The following is a 5,000-nucleotide window of genomic DNA, read 5'->3' on the forward strand; positions in this document are numbered from 1 at the left end:
TCCCGGTCTTACCTCCATAACTTCGGCGAGGAGGGTCCGATCCCGCGCGGTCGACGGCAGGCGGTAGGGCTCGGAGGGGCGCGGCCTGGTCCGCGAGTGCCCCGGCGCCGCCCCTCTGCCCGTCCGAGGGACAGTAGGAAATGGCCATACCGCTTTCCGGCCGATTGCCGCCGGACGTCCGGCCGCCATTCGCTCGGTCTGCGCGGCCGGCGGTAGCCGGGGGCGAGGGCATCGGGCGGTGGCGGAACCAGGCCGGCCCGACCGCTGGGGGCCGCCCGGGCGACGTTTGAATCTGTCGGGTCGGACCGCCGAATCCCGCGGGATTTCGGGATCGAATCTGCGGGTGGAATCGGCACCTCGTCCCGCTGTCCGGTTCCCCCGGTCGACTGCAACGGGTTTCCGAGGCCCGTCGGTCAGGCGCGGTTCGCTCCGCAATCCGCCGGCCGATCGGCACCGGGCGGGGCTCTACGGAAAGAGGGGACCCTCCCGCGTCGAGTGCCGGCGCACCGACCCCGCAGGCTGACCGGGAAGGTGAAGACTCACCCCGCTGAATGCCCGGCCCCGGCTACCCTCCGGCTCCGGGGCCATAACTTCGGGGAGGGAGGTCCGATCCCCGCGCGGTCGACGGCAGGCGGTAGGGCTCGGAGGGGCGCGGCCTGGTCCGCGAGTGCCCCGGCGCCGCCCCTCTGCCCGTCCGAGGGACAGTAGGAAATGGCCATACCGCTTTCCGGCCGATTGCCGCCGGACGTCCGGCCGCATTCGCTCGGTCTGCGCGGCGGCGGTAGCCGGGGGCGAGGGGCATCGGGCGGTGGCGGAACCAGGCCGGCCCGACCGCTGGGGGCCGCCCGGGCGACGTTTGAATCTGTCGGGTCGGACCGCCGAATCCCGCGGGATTTCGGGATCGAATCTGCGGGTGGAATCGGCACCTCGTCCCGCTGTCCGGTTCCCCCCCGTCGACTGCAACGGGTTTCCGAGGCCCGTCGGTCAGGCGCGGTTCGCTCCGCAATCCGCCGGCCGATCGGCACCGGGCGGGGCTCTACGGAAAGAGGGGACCCTCCGGCGTCGAGTGCCGGCGCACCGACCCCGCAGGCTGACCGGGAAGGTTAAGACTCACCCCGCTGAATGCCCGGCCCGGGCACCCTCCGGCGCCGGGGCCATAACTTCGGGGAGGGAGGTCCGAGCTCCGCGCGGTCGACGGCAGGTGAAAGGGGCCGGTGCGCCGCGGAAGGCGACAGCAGTCCCGTCAGGCTGCACCTCTGCTCGGGCGAACGGCGTCAGGAAAAGGGGAGAGCACTTCCCCACCGATAGCTCCGGAACGCCCGGACCCATTGGCCCGCGGCACCGGTGGCTGCTAGAGGGCCTCCGGCGCCGTCAGCCGGGGTACGTCCCAGGCCGGCCGGACGGCGGGCAGCCGGAGGCAACGGCCTGGAACGGAGCCAGACTTGAGTCGTTCCGTGTGCCGTGGGCAAAAGGCAGGGCTGCGGGTCAGCGCAGTTTGGCAAACCTAGCCGCAAGTGCGGGAAGGGCGGAGGAGCACACGGACGCCGCCTTCCCAAACTGAGCCCAAAGTGCCCAGGCATGCCCCTTGATCTCGCCTAATCAGTGAGCCCAAAATAATTTCAGAGTGTGGAAACCTGATCCAAAAAGGTCGAAAAGAACGGCCAGAGATCAAGTCCGAAAGGGGAAATCAGTAACAAGCAAGCAGAGTAATCATTAACCAAAAAGCGCAAAATTATGTTAAAAGTGTGAAATCATTAACCAAAAAGTCGAAAATAATGTCCAGAGACCAAGTCCGAAAGTACAAATAATTAACCAGTAAGCAGAGTCATCATTAACCAAAAATCGCAAAAGTAAGTAAAAAGTGTGAAATCATTAACCAAAAATCGCAAAAGTAAGTAAAAAGTGTGAAATCATTAACCAAAAACTCGAAAATAATGTCCAGAGACTAAGTCCGAAAGGGCAAATGGTTAACCAGTAAGCAGAGTAATCATTAACCAAAAATCGCAAAAGTAAGTAAGAAGTGTGAAATCATTAACCAAAAATCGCAAAAGTAAGTAAAAAGTGTGAAATCATTAACCAAAAACTCGAAAATAATGTCCAGAGACTAAGTCCGAAAGGGCAAATGGTTAACCAGTAAGCAGAGTAATCATTAACCAAAAATCGCAAAAGTAAGTAAAAAGTGTGAAATCATTAACCAAAAACTCGAAAATAATCTCCAGAGACTAAGTCCGAAAGGGCAAATGGTTAACCAGTAAGCAGAGTAATCATTAACCAAAAGGCGCAAAAGTAAGTAAAAAGTATGAAATCATTAACCAAAAAGCGCAAAAATATGTTAAAAGTGTGAAATCATTAACCAAAAAGTCGAAAATAATGTGCAGAGACTAAGTCCGAAAGGGCAAATGGTTAACCAGTAAGCAGAGTAATCATTAACCAAAAAGCGCAAAAATATGTTAAAAGTGTGAAATCATTAACCAAAAACTCGAAAATAATGTGCAGAGACTAAGTCCGAAAGGGCAAATGGTTAACCAGTAAGCAGAGTAATCATTAACCAAAAATCGCAAAAGTAAGTAAAAAGTGTGAAATCATTAACCAAAAACTCGAAAATAATCTCCAGAGACTAAGTCCGAAAGGGCAAATGGTTAACCAGTAAGCAGAGTAATCATTAACCAAAAAGGGCAAAAGTAAGTAAAAAGTATGAAATCATTAACCAAAAAGCACAAATTAAGTTAAAAGTGTGAAATCATTAACCAAAATGTCGAAAACAATGTCCAGAGACTAAGTCCGAAAGGGCAAATGGTTAACCAGTAAGCAGAGTAATCATTAACCAAAAATCGCAAAAGTAAGTAAAAAGTGTGAAATCATTAACCAAAAAGCGCAAAAATATGTTAAAAGTGTGAAATCATTAACCAAAAACTCGAAATAATGTGCAGAGACTAAGTCCAAAAGGGCAAATGGTTAACCAGTAAGCAGAGTAATCATTAACCAAAATGCGCAAAAGTAAGTAAAAAGTGTGAAATCATTAACCAAAAATCGCAAAAGTAAGTAAAAAGTGTGAAATCATTAACCAAAAACTCGAAAATAATCTCCAGAGACTAAGTCCGAAAGGGCAAATGGTTAACCAGTAAGCAGAGTAATCATTAACCAAAAATCGCAAAAGTAAGTAAAAAGTGTGAAATCATTAACCAAAAACTCGAAAATAATGTCCAGAGACTAAGTCCAAAAGGGCAAATGGTTAACCAGTAAGCAGAGTAATCATTAACCAAAAAGCGCAAAAGTAAGTAAAAAGTATGAAATCATTAACCAAAAACTCGAAAATAATGTGCAGAGACTAAGTCCGAAAGGGCAAATGGTTAACCAGTAAGCAGAGTAATCATTAACCAAAAAGCGCAAAAATATGTTAAAAGTGTGAAATCATTAACCAAAAACTCGAAAATAATGTCCAGAGACTAAGTCCGAAAGGGCAAATGGTTAACCAGTAAGCAGAGTAATCATTAACCAAAATGCGCAAAAGTAAGTAAAAAGTGTGAAATCATTAACCAAAAATCGCAAAAGTAAGTAAAAAGTGTGAAATCATTAACCAAAAACTCGAAAATAATCTCCAGAGACTAAGTCCGAAAGGGCAAATAATTAACCAGTAAGCAGAGTAATCATTAACCAAAAAGCGCAAAAATATGTTAAAAGTGTGAAATCATTAACCAAAAACTCGAAAATAATGTCCAGAGACTAAGTCCGAAAGGGCAAATAATTAACCAGTAAGCAGAGTAATCATTAACCAAAAAGCGCAAAAGTAAGTAAAAAGTGTGAAATCATTAACCAAAAAGTCGAAAATAATGCCCAGAGACTAAGTCCGAAAGGGCAAATGGTTAACCAGAAAATCCGTCGAATAATGTCCAGAGACTAAGTCCGAAAGGGCAAATGGTTAACCAGTGGAAGGGCGATCAAGCGGAAAAATTTGCCCCGGTTACCCGGGATGGAGTTCCAGAGGTCCGGCCAGAGTTGTCAAATTCGTCCCGCTGATCGGACGCTTGTCATTCGGGTGGCTGGGGGTTGGCGGGGTATCTGCACAGTAGTAGGAGGTGGCAAGTCGGGACTTGGACGTTTATTCCAAGAGTCCACCCGAGCCTCCAGGTCTGCAGAGACCGACCCTAGCTGCCGCCCAACCGACTTTTAAGCCTTTTTCGGATGGGGATTTTTTCCCATTTTCGTCCATTTTTCGGGTTTTCTGTCGGGCTTAATAGGCGGCAGCCTGACCCCCGGCCGAGGCGGGGGGCGCACTCTCCCTTGCGTAAGGGTCCGGATTTGCCCCGGAAAGTGCCCCCGACGGCCTCCCGACCCGGGTGCCTGCAGGGCGGGGGAAAGGGTAGTCCCAGCCGCAGGAAATCATTACCAAAAGACTTAGCCGTCGGGGCAGAGGCTAAGACCCGGGCTGGTGAAATCATTAACCAAAAGGAATGCACCCTTTTCCGAAAGTGCAGGCCGAAATAAGGCGAGCCTTGGGCCGGGAAGGCCAAAACCCCCAACTCATGGAAGTGTATGGGGTCGGACTCGGCGACTTTCCCGGGCCCCGAGTTGACCTTTCCCCACGGGGGCGGTCAAGTTGCTCCCGCCAAGAGGGCACGTTGCATTTGCTGCCGCTCTAGTCCCCGGGCTAGTTAATCAGTTGCCGTCGGAAGTCCGATGCCGAAATGAAAAATGGCCGTTGCGGCGATTTGGCGCCTCATTTTCGGAAGGACTACCGGCAGGCAACCCGCCGAATTGACACTTGCGATTCGGGTGGCTGGGGGTTGGCGGGGTACCCGGAGATTTTCGGGAACTCGATTTTCAGAACTTTTGCTGGCAGCGGTTGCACTTGCAAAGTGGCCGAAGAAGTGCTCCCTCAAGGAAGGACCTTCTTTTGAAATAAAAGACCTTCCGAAGAGTGCCTGGAAGTCATTTATGAGCATTTAAGGGTAAATCTGGCGGACTTTCCATGCTCTGTTGCCGGCTCTGAAATATCGCAC

This window comes from Heterodontus francisci, unplaced genomic scaffold (assembly GCF_036365525.1).
Source record: "Heterodontus francisci isolate sHetFra1 unplaced genomic scaffold, sHetFra1.hap1 HAP1_SCAFFOLD_1824, whole genome shotgun sequence".
Classification (NCBI taxonomy): Eukaryota; Metazoa; Chordata; class Chondrichthyes; order Heterodontiformes; family Heterodontidae; genus Heterodontus; species Heterodontus francisci.